Source organism: Maylandia zebra, linkage group LG4 (assembly GCF_041146795.1).
Source record: "Maylandia zebra isolate NMK-2024a linkage group LG4, Mzebra_GT3a, whole genome shotgun sequence".
NCBI lineage: Eukaryota > Metazoa > Chordata > Actinopteri > Cichliformes > Cichlidae > Maylandia > Maylandia zebra.
The window spans coordinates 36,855,966-36,871,030 of NC_135170.1; the positions used below are offsets into that span (position 1 = coordinate 36,855,966).

Below are 15,065 nucleotides of genomic sequence, written 5' to 3' on the forward strand. Positions count from 1 at the left end.
ATGGATGACACCTGGGTGAAAATCAAATCTCAGGACGTTTCACATTTCACGGATCACATTAACTCAGTGGACTGACACATCAAATTCACCAGGGAGGATATGAAAAGTGGCAGGTTAGCCTTCCCAGCTGGACTTTTGTCAAAGCTGGGAAGGCACCAAAAGAAAGCTCCAGCTGATCCAGGACAGAAGGACAACCTCTGACTAAGTGAAAACCTGTAGTGATCCCGTACATGTCAGGAGCAGTTGAGACTAGTTTTCTCTGAACACTGCGTCTCTGTGGCTTTTAAACCCCAAAACCCGCTGTGCCAAAAATAGGTCCACCCCAAGGATCGGGTCCCCCGACACAAACAGAGTAACATAGTGTACGCTGTTAAGTGCAGGAGGATTGGCAGGATTTATACATCGGGGAAACCAAACAACCTCTGGCTAAGAGGACGGCACAACACAGAAGAGCTACCTGGTCAGGCCAGGAGTCCTGTAGTTCATGGACGTTGATGTTGATGTCATTGATCTGTAGGCCGAGCAGTGTGTTGGTTCTGATTCAATCATTTATTTGTCTATCAGTGGTCACGCTGTACTTCAGTCTGTTTTATCTCCTCGTCTGTCACTTTTGGGAAGTTGGATTTTACCCCTTACCGGAATTATTTGCTTCTCTGGCTGATGTCCAGTTGGATTGAATATTTGCATTTTGAACTTTAACCTTGGTCTTCTGTGTCCTATGACTTGGCAGTCTTCCCTCTGTCTCTCATTACAAGGAGCCGGGGATCGAACCACCAAACTTCAAATAAGATCCATGAGACCGAGATCATGCGAAGCGAGGACCCAAATGCAGATGATTATAGGCAGGAAGGAGTTAACTGAAGCTGAGCTATTGATTTATTAATGCTGATTGGCAGAAAACACAGAACTAAAAACCAAAACAGAACAGAGAACTAAAACAGGAAACCTAAGCTGACAAACGCAAGGAACAGAGAACACGGAACATGGAGAACCACAAGGGTAGATTAACAGTCTGACGAAGAGCAGAGGAAACACTGACAGCTATTTACAAGATTAAGGTACTAACACCAGACACACACACACAAGGTCATACTTGCAAAACAATGGGCAAAGACACTCTACGAAACAACGAATCAAAACCACAGGCTCTTTGTTGGATGGTGGAGGCTAGGAGAGAGGGGGGCCAGGTGGCTGTCATCTGGTGGTTAAATACTGGAGGTGATAAACCAATTATCCAATCCGAGGACAGGAAGAGACTCCAGCCAACTACTCAACAGGCACGCCCAAGTGTCCATCTGCTAAGAAAGAAAAGGGGAAAACACCCACAGCCATTGTCTGGTGGGAGGAGTCACACACAAAACAAACACTGATAACATTGGATCATAACATTTCCTCCCACCCAAAAATCAAACATTTAACCCCAAATGAAATGTTTGATTCATGACCTAGAGAGGGCATCAGCCATGACATTCTCTAAGCCCTTTTTGTACCGGATTTCAATGTTGAAGTCCTGGAGGAGTAAGGACCAGCGCATAAGGCGCTGGTTGCTGTTCTGCATCCGAGTTAGGAACTGGAGAGGGTTGTGGTCAGAAAACACGACGATTGGAAGGGGACTGGACCCAAGGTACACTTCAAAGTGTTGCAAGGCTAGCAATAAGGCTAAGGCTTCCTTTTCAATCGTGCTGTAATGTAATTGGTGTTTTAGGAATTTTTTGGAAAAGAAACAGACTGGATGGTCAATGCCATGTTCATCCTCCTGCAAAAGCACTGCACCAGCCCCCAAAGCACTGACATCCACCTCAAGCTTGAACGGACGTGTGAAATCAGGGGCGGCCAGCACAGGAGGACTGCAAAGCAGAGCTTTGGCAGCTTCGAAAGCAAACTGACATGTCTCTGACCACACAAATGGTGATTTTGGACTGGCAAGACTGGTTAATGGGGCTACTACCTCGGAGAAGTTTTTGCAGAACACACGATAATAACCTGCCATGCCTAGAAAACGACGCAGCTCCCGACGCGTCTGCGGAGCTGGGAAGTTTAATATTGCCTGCACTTTCACGGCAACAGGGAGGACTTGACCCTGTCCTACTTGTTTCCCTAGGTAGCTTACAACAGCCTTTCCGAACTCACATTTAGCCAAGTTTAGTGTCAGTGAAGCATCATGCAAGCCGTCAAATATTTCACTGAGGGTTTTGAGGTGTTCAGTGCAGGTGGATGAATAGGCCACTATATCACCCAGATACACTTCGCAGTTTATGACTCCATGTAACACAGTGTTCATCAGTCGTTGGAATGTGGCGGGAGCATTTCTTAACCCGAACGGCATGATGTGTATTGCAAAAAGTGGTCGGGTGTCACAAAGGCACTGATTGGTTAATGGGACTTGCCAGTATCCTTTTAGGAGGTCAAGTTTGGTCACAAAGTTTGCCAAGCCCACACGGCCGAACAAGTCATCCATGCGTGGGAGTGGGAAAGAGTCTGGTTTTGTAGCAGCGTTTACCTTTCGGTAGTCGTTACAGAAACGGGAGGTTTGATCGGGTTTTGGAACGAGCAGTGATGGTGAGTTCCAAGAACTATTACTGGAACGGGCAAAACCATGGTCAAGAACATACTGGACTTCTTGCTGCATTATGGCACGCTTAGTGGGATTTACTCTGTAGGCATATTGCTTTATTGGTTTGTGATCACCCACATCAATATCGTGACTTAGCACGTGCGTTTGAGTGGGTATATCACCGAAAAGATTTGGGTAATTGTTAATGAGCTCACAGGCATCAGATTTGGCAGGATCAGACTGATGTGCTAAATAGACATCCAAGTCACCCAAGATTTCTGAGTTCCTCAGATGCGCACTGGAAACAGAGCGGTGCCTATCACCCAACCCATCATTGCAGGGACTATATAAGGGTTGAGCGATGGGCACCGACACAATAGGTGACACAGCAGGTGACAAAGTACAGCGTTCACGACCAACATACTCCTTCAGCATGTTGCCTGCTAAAACTAAAACTTTGCCTGCAGGGGAGAACCAACGACAGGCAAGAAAACCAACACGCGATCACCTGACTGGAACATCCGTGCTACAGACTTTTTATCAAAATTTGCTTTCATTCTGACCTGAGCCTTTGCTAAAGCATCACGAGCAAAATTGCAGGCATTATGTAGCCTCTCTCTTAACGAACTAACATAGTCCAGAATGCTTTCTCTTGGACGATGCCTATCTGAGAGAAAGTTCTCTTTCAAAAGACGTAGCGTAGGACTGAACCCCAAAGACTCCTGGCATGTCTCCCTGACGGTAGTCAGTAGTGACAACCCCTCATCCCACTCATGGCTTGACTCAGTGCAGAATTTGCAAAGCATGTTTTTCAGAGTTTGGTGGAACCCTAAGGCACCCTGACTCTTCGGGTGATACGCGCTGGAAGTGTGATGGTTAACACCGAGCTAAGTGATGGAAGTGACGGACAAGGTAAGCGACTCATGTTGTAACTGACGTCAGACGCCTGAGATTTTGGCGGAAAATTAAAGCGAATGGTAGTTTAGAATGGAACAAAGTTCCTTTAAGCCTCAGTATTACCAAATATACTAATCAATTGTCATATCATTTGATATGGTGGACCATAACATTTTATTACTAAGACTTGAGCACACTGTGGGTATTAGAGGCACTGCCCTCGACTGGTTTAAATCATATCTCGCTGATAGATCCTTATCAGTTAACTTGGACACCTTCTCCTCTTCCTCTGCTCCGGTCTGTTGTGGTGTGCCTCAAGGATCAGTTTTAGGCCCTATTCTCTTCTCATTGTATTTGCTCCCTCTAGGTGCAATCTTTGAAAAATACAATATCGCCTTCCACTGTTATGCTGATGACATACAGATCTATTTTGAACTTACTGACGACCTTGCTGTGTCCCTGCACTACTTTCAAGAATGCATGCAGGAGGTCAAAGAATGGTTCCTGAGTAATTCCCTCGTTTTAAACGATAAGAAGACTGAGACTGTGGTGTTCAACAGTAAAATCCCTCGTGCCTAACTCTGTGCTGCCCTGGGTTCCTTTGCTAGTTTTTCCTGTGACTATGTCAGTAACTTGGGTGCACTGCTGGATAGCTCGCTCAAACTCGATAAGCAAGTGTCTGCTGTAGTGAGATCTAGCTTCCACCAACTGCGCCTTATCTCTAAGGCTAGGCATTATGTTCCGCATGAGGACCTGGAGAGGCTTATTCACGCTTTTGTGACCTCCAGGTTGGATTATTGTAACTCTTTGTACTATGGTCTTCCCTCTTCTCTTCTTCTTACACTGCAAACAGTCCAAAATGCAGCAGCCCACCTCTTGACTGGTACCAGGAAATTTTGCCCTATTATTCCTGTTCTAGCTAGCTTGCATTGGCTGCCCATAAAGTAAACTGCCACTCAACTACTTCTGACCCAACCCAGATCTCGGCTGAAGTCCCGGGGTGACCGTGCGTTTGCTCCGGCTGCCCCGGTACTGTGGATGACCCTTCCTCTCGACCTCCTCGCATCTGATGCCATTGCACTGTTCAAATCACGACTAAAAACCCACTTATTCAATCTTGCCTTTCCCTCTAGTTAATATTTCTTTTATGATTTTATATCATGCACTTTTATGCTCATTTAAATTCTTGTTTGCTCTGTACCTGTTGCTTTCCTATGTATCAGTGACAGCTACCTGCTTGCATACTTAGTACTTGCTTTGGTCCTATTTCTATTATCCTCTTCCTATTCTCTGTCTTACTTGTTAAGCACCCTTGGTTTTTAAGTGTGCATTATAAATAAAGTTTATTATTATTATATAACTAACAACATCTGTCCTATCATCTCTAACAACCTGGAGGACAACGGGGAGAGTTTAGACGCTCTCCAAGATTACATCGACCGCTGTTTCCAAGATTTAGTCATGAAGAAAGCTCAGAGTGCATCTTCCCCGGCCAAAATTGAGACACCGTCATCGAAGAGATGTCGCCCGGCAGACTCCCCCGGCACAACATCGCCTGCCGGCAAAGACATCGCAGAACTGCTGGAGTCAATCGACAAGCGATTGTCCAGTTTCGATGCGAGGCTGTCCCTGGTGGAGATTTTACACCGGAAATTTAAATCTCTGCGAGAACCCCTGGAGTTCAGCCAGCAGCAGGTGGAAACGCTTGCCGCTGAAAATGCCACGCTACGGGAGTCGGTCAGATCTCTCACCGATAACGTGACCCAGCTAAACATAGAAAATAAAAAAATAAAAGAGTCCGTTATCGATCTACAAGCCTGTAGCATGCGAGACAACCTTGTGTTTTCTGGTATTCCAGAATCTGCCGGAGAGGACGCGGAGGCAACTGTGAAAAGCTTCATTAAAATCCACCGTAAAGAACATCGCCTTCGACAGAGTGCATCGCATGGGGGCCGTGAGGTCGCCGGCCGGGAGACCACGTCCTATTGTGGCCAAATTCAGCCACTTCTAACAAAAGGAACAGGTGAAAAGCCGCGGCAGGGAATTAAAAGGAACTGACTTCAGCGTGAACGACCAGTTCCCCAAAGAGATCTTGGAACGACGCAGGGTCCTCTTCCCAATCCGACGCGGCTTCATCCAGAAGGGCTCCCGCGCTGTCATCGCTGTGGACCGGCTGTACGTGGATGGACAGCTTCACCGCGACCCCGACATCACTCCGTGGCTGTATTAGCTTCACACCAGATAAGAATCCGCTACACCCTTTCCCTATCCACTCACACTAACTTGCATTAACTTAACATTAACATCTGTTTTAACTTACCAGTATCAAATCGCATCTTAAGTGTGATATGATAGCAGAATTAACACCGTCACTCTCCGTCAGTGATTTAATTGGAATGTTTCCGGGTTTTTTTTTCTTCTCTCTTTTCCCCCCTCTTGTTTTTATGCTGCTCACCCTTGTCCTTGGTTTCTTTATTTATTCCTTTCACTGCCTCGATCACCTGCTTCCACACTCATCCACAAACAGCATCCTTTATTTCTACACATACGCACAGCACGATCATGCACAGTCATGCGTTCAACGGCAGCACATTTGCGTCAGTCAGACAGCGCACACAGTCGTATAGGATACACACACTTAAGCCAAGCCTACTCATATTAGTAAATATGCACACACATAGTCAAACTCAGGGAGCATCTCGCCACACATTTTTTTTCTCTCTCTCTCCTTCTCTTTATTTATGAACAGGTGATGTATTCTCTCCACCTGGCTAAGCGACGCACACAGCGTACACCCCTAGTTATACACAAACATCTATGGGTACACTGAGGTTCATTACATGGAATATAAATGGAGCTGGCTCCAGAGAAAAGAGGTTAAAAATATTTAACCAACTCAAAAAACTACAGGCAGATGTTGTCCTTTTACAAGAGACCCACAGACCTCTTAGAGGTTCGAATGAACTTAAAACACCTGAGTTTCCTAATGTGTTCTCAGCTTGTTATAATTCTAGACAAAGGGGAGCAGCAATTTTAATACATAAAAATATTAATTTCACAGTACTCGATACAGTTATAGATCCAGAGGGCAGATTCTTAATCATTAAACTATCTATACGTGATAAAAAGCTATGTATTGCAAGTGTATATGGTCCAAATGTTGATGATCCCTCATTCTTTCGCTCTTTTTTCAGTGCACGCTCTGAACACTTAGATGGCACACTTGTTCTTGGAGGCGACCTCAACCTGGGACTAAATGAAGACATGGATAGGCTCAATACAGCTGGAACTCAGCGTAATTGGCAGTCCACAAATATAATCAAACAGTATATGAGCGACTTTGGTCTTTGCGATGCATGGCGCTCCCTTCACCCCACCAGTAAGGAATATACTTTTTTCTCACATGTCCATCACTCCTACTCTCGTCTGGATTATTTTCTGGTCAGCAGCTCACTGCTGAGCGAGATTTCAGACACTGAGATTCACCCTATAGCTGTCAGCGATCATGCTCCTGTATCTTTAACACTAATGCACAAGAATAATACTACGCCAAGAAAAAACTGGAGATTCACTACACGCCTAGACTAAGAACGTAAGAGGTGAATAAACATGGAAACAACACAGAAAGGAAACTCAACAACCTCAAATAACCACCAAACAACATAAGCACAAGAAAACAAAACCAGGAAATGAGATGGAAAAGTCCATAAACACAAAACCCTGGGTCAAAGATCCAGAACCGTGACACAGACTGAGAGTACACCTGTGTTCAGGTAAACCTCTGCAGTTGTTGTGTTCTGGTTTCATTTTATTAACCCCGATTCTTTTGTCCCCATGATAGAACAGAGAAAACCGACTCATAGTGTTAAAACATTTATATTTCTTTTTATTCAATCATCTTCCAGAAGACAGAGACCTCTGCACAGCCCAAATGCCAGTTGCAGGATCTCTAACATTAGAATTATAAACTCATATAGGTTTTATTTTGGTACTTTACACGTCACAGTTTCAATACAAACATTGCTTATATGGCAAAGTTTCTCTTTTCTGTCTGGCTTCCCGTATTTATTAATATACTGTACAGCTCTACGGCTCTAGGCATACGTGGCAAATTCCCAGGAGTCCTTGCGTGTTGACGTCACAGAGCTAGGAGGAAGAAGGAAGTCTTCTTCAGAGCGAGCGGACACAGCACGATGGAAGAAAATCAGTGAGTGTTTAAAGTTTAAAGAACTTTTAATGAGACTTCTGCTTGACTGTCGACCTCCTTATGGATGTGATTAGGATAAACATGTGCCAGTGAAACTTCCTGTATGAACCCTTAAACTATTCGCACTCTTCGGCGTTTTTAGGAGGAAGAAGTCGTTGGAAAATTGGGCGGGGGAGGGTGTTCGTGGTTATGTTGTTGTGTGCGTGCAACTCAGTTTACATTCATGCTTTCTGAAATCACCCTTATCTCTATAAGACGACCATCCACCTTTGTAGAGCGCTGCAGGCCATTCCTGTTTCACTTCTTGCCGGGCGTTCCTGATCGCTGCTCTGTGATTGGCTGTGAGGAAGTGTCTGTCTTAGAGGAAAGCAGAATTATTTTAATGCTTTTCCAGTTTTCTTCTGCAGGAATCTAAAGTTGTGTGATTTTTAACAGGGCACAGGTCAAGATACTGCTCCTGGAAGAGCTGAATAGACTGACTGAGGAGCAGTTTAAGAGTTTCAAGTGGCAACTGGGACTCAGGATGCGGGATATACCTGCATACCAGCAGGAGAGGGCAGACCGACATGAAACTGTGGATCTGATGATGCAGCATCGCCCCCATCAGGCCGTGGTCATTACCACTGAGATTTTTGGGGCCATCGCCAGGAACGATCTCGCTGAGCATCTGACTGAGCGTCTGGCCGATATCAACATGGGAGGTGATGAACCTGCTCTTTCCAAATGAAGCTGTAGAAATGTCCTCACTTTATTCGCACTGAGACAGCAGCAGAGCACGAGCTGAAGCAAGAAGAATGATTTCGTTATTTTTTTAAGAGAACATTTAAAAAATTACCTTTATTTGGTAAAACTTTTACTTTTTCATGACGATGGTGAGGAGTGGTGTGTGAACTTGTGAAACACGCCAGAACCAGCATGACAGAGTGATCATGTGACTCTGTGATTATTCGACTGTTTCTCTGTTTCAGATCTGAGATGACGGGTCTTCGCCTGAAGCTCCAGAAGCATCACGTTCATCAGCACGAAATACAAATCCATGTTTGTTTATTGATAAATAATCAATAAACTTGTTTTACATGATCTCCGCCTCTGAGACCCAAACTCTGTATTACAGCTCCACCATCAGCTCCACCCTTATGCAACTGGGTCATTAATTACATATAGTTATAATTACACAAAATATGTTCTAAAACCCACATTTGTCCCTGGTATACCCGACCTTTAGGACCTCCAAGTTTGTAGTCATCTTTATTATCAGTTAGAGCGCCTCTGCATCCTTTTCTTCTTCTTTGGTGCAACCCTGTAAATTTGGGCTACCCCTTTGGCCTCTCTCCTTTCCTATAATTTCCTGTGGGGGAATTATTCCAAATTATATCTTTATCCACCTTGATGTTTGTCATTGTGTGTTTTAGTTCGTTATTGTCGTCATTACGACTGTCTTTACTAAATGCTGTGTGTAGTACGTGTGTGTCTCGTGTGTAGAGGCATTGTTAATGCTAGCATGAAAGTGTAGTGAGTCTGGTTCACGCTCGTCCACACTGTTTATATGTTACTTGGAGGTCTTTCTTTCATTGTCAGGTATGTCAGGTGTTTTTTTTCCATGTAAGTTTGTACTTCATGTTTAATGTAAAAATAAATGCAGCCCCTTTTCTACAGTTCCCCTGTGGGAGAGGAGCTGGAAAGTTGTTTACTTGGAAGTGTTTCCTTCTACCCTTCTGTCGGAGACAATGCAGGAACACACCGGTTACACTTACAGGTCCAGCACAGCCTCCATCTGAAGCATGAGTTGTACACAGTGATTTACCAGCGGGCGTAGGTGTGCCCATCAAACCAAATCATTCCCGAATGAATCGTTTACTAATTAATCTCAGAACCTCCACCAGGTCACCAGCTACCTGGCTAACATCAGGGGCAGGGCACACAACAGTCTGTTTGGCACGCCACTAAAAACAAAACCCTGACGGTTCACCCATGTCCTGCTTCTGGGTGTTAACGTGATCTCCTGATCAAGCTTCAGAGAAGCCTGCAGACGGTCGTCACCTACCTGAGCTCACAGTCCGGCGTTTAAGCTCAGTGAGCTCAGTAACACCTGGAGGCTGCAGCAGCCTCTGTAAGCAGGCAGAAATATTTCTTTACTCCAGGTTAATTTGGTAACACTGGAAATGAAACATGACGTCATGTTTTAAATGGAGTAAAAGCACTGAAAGTCCATGTTATTTTACATTTTGAACTTTCGATTAAGTTTAAGAGCGTGCAGTTTGTTTGTGCCCATTTTTTTTTAAATCACATAATTACATATGTACCCACTGCACGGGTAATAATGAACCACCGGCGAGGGCCACCGGCGAGGGCCACCAGAGGGCGCTGTTGGTCTGCCCAGAGAGGACTGAGGGTCTGACTGTGGCTTCTTTGGCAGACAGGATGTAATCTCAGGAAAGGAGGGGAAAGAAGACAAGCCAGGACTGGCAGGTCAGAGAGGGCGGAGCTAAAGAGAGAGAGAGAGAGAAACCTGTTTGAGTGATCGGGGCTCGCCCCTCCAAGATCAGAAGAGAAAAAAGTGAAGTAGGATGGTTGGATCTGACTTTTACTGCAGGTAAAACACAACAAACCCTCAATTTATCTGTGTGTGTGTGTCTGTGTGTGCGTGTGAGTGAGTGTGTGTGTACCCAGTTGTAGTTGAAGACATTTGCTTTGTTACATTTTTGTGTATTGTTGTGTCTGTCTAGATAAAAGCGTTTCCAGTGGACTTGTAAACCCTATGTCACGGGGTCCTGGTCCCACACCTGCATTATGGGGAATATGAGTCTGTTTTTAGATTCAGTGCATGTGTGTGTGTGTGTGTGTGTGTGTGTGTGTGTGTGTGGGTGTGTGTGGGTGTGTGTGTGTGTGTCAGTTGCTGGTATGTGTGACCGGGTGTGACACAGTGTCCTGATTTCAGACTGAGGGTTTTTTTTTTCGCTCTTCATTAAAAATCTGTAGAAATGACAGAACTGTAGTGAGAGTGTGTCTGAAAACCCGCCGGGCATAAGAACAGGTTTTACTGTAACTGCAAACTCTGTTGTTGGTGGTGGTTACACTTAGAAATGGGACGGTCCAAAAGTTGTCGTTCGACGCACACCTCAAACCTGGAGGTAAACATTCACAGGCCTCAGAAATATTCCCTTTTGACTGTTTTATCGCCACAAATCACAAGTGAAGAGCTAAAGACAGAAAGAGTCAAAGGAAGAGCTCGGTACAGGAAAGAAGGGCCTTCATCACTGAAATGGAGCCAGGCCTTTTATTCTGAAAACAACCTGCTAAACACATTTTACAAAGTTGTGGTCAAAGTCCTCGACAGGCTGTAAACATGCAGAAGGTTCACCCGGGTTTGGATACGTGCTCTTGCATTCCTCACACACAGACAGAAACACAGCACATGTTTTATATCTGAATCTTATTAGACACGTTTTGTGTTATTACACAGGGACACATCTTACACGAAACATACAGAACCACATGTAACAGTGTTCTGTATGTTTAATAATGCTAAAATATTTAAATCACACATGTTCATCGTGTGTTTTGTGCGACGTCGAGAAGAACTTGAATAAGAGAAAAAAGAATTTGCTTCCACTGAAGTTTTTAGAGGCGGGTCACATGACTCCACGCCGCAGGCTGGAGTTCCTCATCAGGTAAAAACTCTGCACGTTATAATTCTGTATGCTAACAAGGTGCGAACGCATTTCGCTTTTATACAGTTTATTACATTAAGATGTTTCAGAAAACAACAGAAGCTGAACATCTGCATGAACAGATAAGAGCTCAATAATAAGATAAACCTACCACTGTAGTATGTGTTTATAATAATGTTATAATAAGTGATAAATGTGTTTAGTTTGTGTTTGGACACAGGGCTGTGTGCTGTATTCTCCACAAACTGCATAAACCGGGCTCAACCTGAACCCTCACTCACAGTGTTTTAGTGTGTGGGGACTATTTGTTTTCACCGGGCTCACTGAGCATCAGGTTACAGAGGAAGTTTGAAAGGTTTGAAACAGCGTGCGAGGAGAGCGCGGCAGGTGCCAGCCAGTCAGAGCCGTGTGTTTGTGCTGAGAGTGTGCGATGCTTATGTGTGTGACTCTGTGCATTCCTGTCAGCGTCGGTTTGGTTCCAGCCTCGTGTGGGCGGAGCCAGCAGACAGATTTATGACCTGGACTCGTTTATTTCTGTGTGCTGTGACCACACCCGCTCTCACATGGGGTAAAGGTTGAACGGTTTTTAGATTAAGCGAGCTGGGATTGGCTGCTGGGTGTATGATGTCACTTGACGGATGGCTGACGAGGCCCTCACAGATTCTCCTTTAAATGTTTTATCTTTTCTGATTGGTGGACAGGGTGTGTCCCGCCACAAACCCTCCAGTTTATTTTTTCACATGCTTCGCTCCTGTGGTCACACAGAGCAGTGTGTGTGTGTGTGTGTGTGTGTGTGTGTGTGTGTGTGTGTGTGTGTGTGTGTCACATACCAGCCTGCTGGTGCCGCAGAGACACAATCACAGTGCATGAGGAGGGGGAGGGGCAGCAGCATTCCAACATACCAGCGTCTCTGAAACTCACCTGTCCCAGGTGTTTAAATAGAAAACAATGGATTTCAAAAATAAAACTTTATTTGTCTTTGCAACGGCAACAAACAAACAGCAGGAGAAAAAACAACAATAATAATTATTAAAAATGACTGAAGTCATAAATAAATGAACAAAATTACAGTAAGATTCTTAAGGTCCTGTTTATAAATGAGTGAATTCCTTCATGGTTTTTGTACAGCAAAAAACCTCAGATCACTGAAAACCAGAAGGACGGACTAACGATTCACGAGGAATAATAATCAGTAATCATGATTTTCTTCTAGAAATCAACACGGTCCACTGAAAACAGCACGACATCAGTCACATACTCCACTGCTGTACAAAGAGTGGGTTAGCAGGAGGGTAAAGAGTGGGGTAGCAGCAGGGTAAAGAGTGGGGTAGCAGCAGCCTAAAGAGTGGGGTAGCAGCAGGCTAAAGAGTGGGGTAGCAGGAGGGTAAAGAGTGGGGTAGCAGCAGGGTAAAGAGTGGGGTAGCAGGAGGGTAAAGAGTGGGTAGCAGGAGGGTAAAGAGTGGGGTAGCAGCAGGGTAAAGAGTGGGGTAGCAGGAGGGTAAAGAGTGGGGTAGCAGCAGGGTAAAGAGTGGGGTAGCAGCAGCCTAAAGAGTGGGGTAGCAGCAGGCTAAAGAGTGGGGTAGCAGGAGGGTAAAGAGTGGGGTAGCAGCAGGGTAAAGAGTGGGGTAGCAGGAGGGTAAAGAGTGGGTAGCAGGAGGGTAAAGAGTGGGGTAGCAGCAGGGTAAAGAGTGGGGTAGCAGGAGGGTAAAGAGTGGGGTAGCAGCAGGGTAAAGAGTGGGGTAGCAGGAGGGTAAACAGTGGGGTAGCAGGAGGGTAAAGAGTGGGGTAGCAGGAGGGTAAAGAGTGGGGTAGCAGCAGGGTAAAGAGTGGGGTAGCAGGAGGGTAAAGAGTGGGGTAGCAGGAGGGTAAAGAGTGGGATAGCAGCAGGCTAAAGAGTGGGGTAGCAGCAGGGTAAAGAGTTGGGTAGCAGCAGGGTAAAGAGTGGGGTAGCAGGAGGGTAAAGAGTCGGTAGCAGGAGGGTAAAGAGTGGGGTAGCAGCAGGCTAAAGAGTGGGGTAGCAGGAGGGTAAAGAGTTGGGTAGCAGCAGGGTAAAGAGTGGGGTAGCAGCAGGGTAAAGAGTGGGGTAGCAGGAGGGTAAAGAGTCGGTAGCAGGAGGGTAAAGAGTGGGGTAGCAGCAGGCTAAAGAGTGGGGTAGCAGGAGGGTAAAGAGTGGGGTAGCAGCAGGGTAAAGAGTGGGGTAGCAGGAGGGTAAAGAGTGGGGTAGCAGCAGGGTAAAGAGTGGGGTAGCAGCAGGGTAACGAGTGGGGTATAGGGTTGCCAACCGTCCCTTGAAAAACGGAATCGTCCTGTATTTAGAAACAAAAGTACACGTCCCGTATTGAGCTAATAAGGGACGCACTTTGTCCCGTAATCCAGTGAGAATCAAAAGTAGTCTATAACTTTTAATGGAATTAACGCTTTGTTTGAAAACATAATTCCCAGCCCCTCTCCTGCTTTGTGACCAATGAGCTGACAGCACACTTATGACAATTCGAGTATGACAATTCAGATTACCGCTCATCTCATTGGTCGAGGAAAGGTCGCTTACGGAGAAAATACCGGAAGACAACAGATGACCACAACAAGAAGCATGGCCAACAGGGAAACAAACGCCGACACTGCGGTGCAAGTCTCGGACGACAGTACACCTAAAGCTGGGCAAACACTGTGCGATTTTTTCAGTCGCGTTATTCAGCTCCTGCTCAAACTGCACGATTGACTCGCAGGGGTTAGAAGTTGGTAGGTCACGATGCAGGTCTCACACTATACCGCCCGATGCTCTGATGCGACCTGAGTGCTCACACTGTGCCTCCATAACATGAAGGTTATAACAGAAAATCTGTCGCGCTCTCTCTCTGTCTTTCACTCACACAGACACACCACCACCATCAACTTTGCTAAATTGCTAATGAAAAACATTGATCAGGCAGCTGTGAATGAGCAGCAATGTAAATCCAACTGTTTTCACGGTTGTTGTGGTCGTGATCATTTTGTGAGGCCACATCGAAAAGGCTCGGATGAGCTTTCCAAAGTTCTACAAGTTGTGCCTCCATCGCTTGTGTCCAGATCACACGCCGCACAGCCGAGCTGCACCATCTTTTTCACCGACGTTTACCTGTTTGCGCATGAGCAGTGTGAGCGGCTCACGAGCGATTGATGATCGGGAGCTGCTCGAGGTGTTAATCGCTTCTCGTTACCCCACGTATACTACACGACGCACGATGAAGGCCAAAATCGGGCCGATCACCAAATCGGTCGCACGACTCATAAATCGTCTCAAAATGGGCCAAAAATCGCACAATGTGAGCCCAGCATTAGAGCTGCAATGTTTGTTCGCCCAGAGAAAGAAAAAAAGGCTGCGAAAGATAAGATAAGATAAGATAAGATAACCTTTATTAGTCCCACACGTGGGAAATTTGTTTTGTCACAGCAGGAAGTGGACAGTGCAAAAGTTATGACGCAAAAATTAGAATACAATAAGAATAAATACAGGGAGGAATGGGAAAAGGAAACCACCTGGCTGGGAACATGCACGATAACACCTATAAAGCGCACTGCACTGTGTGCCGGCGCACTTTTTCCATAGGCATGCTTCTAGTGGTGGGCACATGAAGAACATGAGGGGCGTGAAAGCTCGGGGAACCCTTAACCAATTTTTTGTCCACCAGGCCACGGCAGAAGCAGATATGGTATGTAAACACTGGTTTATTTTTTAAACCCTCTGGTTAAGGTTAAT

General features: G+C 45.5%; 1 protein-coding gene and 1 long non-coding RNA gene across 5 annotated transcripts in view; both read left to right on the forward strand.

Moving 5' to 3' along the window:
• Nucleotides 1-516: 516 nt before the first annotated feature.
• LOC143418426 (uncharacterized) lies at nt 517-9,348 on the forward strand. 2 transcript variants are annotated; one of them, XR_013098444.1, is made up of 4 exons: nt 517-7,224; nt 7,536-7,658; nt 8,094-8,359; nt 8,627-9,348. It is a non-coding gene; the product is annotated as an uncharacterized LOC143418426 (long non-coding RNA). The 2 variants fall into 2 exon arrangements; XR_013098445.1 differs by having other exon boundaries at nt 517-6,830.
• An 812-nt stretch (nt 9,349-10,160) lies between these two features.
• The window catches only part of LOC101479073 (rho GTPase-activating protein 27), a 42,903-nt gene continuing 37,998 nt past the window's right edge, over nt 10,161-15,065 (forward strand). For 2 of the 3 annotated variants that reach the window (XM_014410335.3, XM_014410336.3), the window contains exon 1: nt 10,161-10,251. The gene's annotated coding sequence lies outside the window, so the exon portion shown is untranslated. Of the gene's footprint in view, nt 10,252-14,854; nt 15,019-15,065 lie in introns of those variants that run through there. The other variant, XM_076883520.1, reaches the window with a different exon arrangement.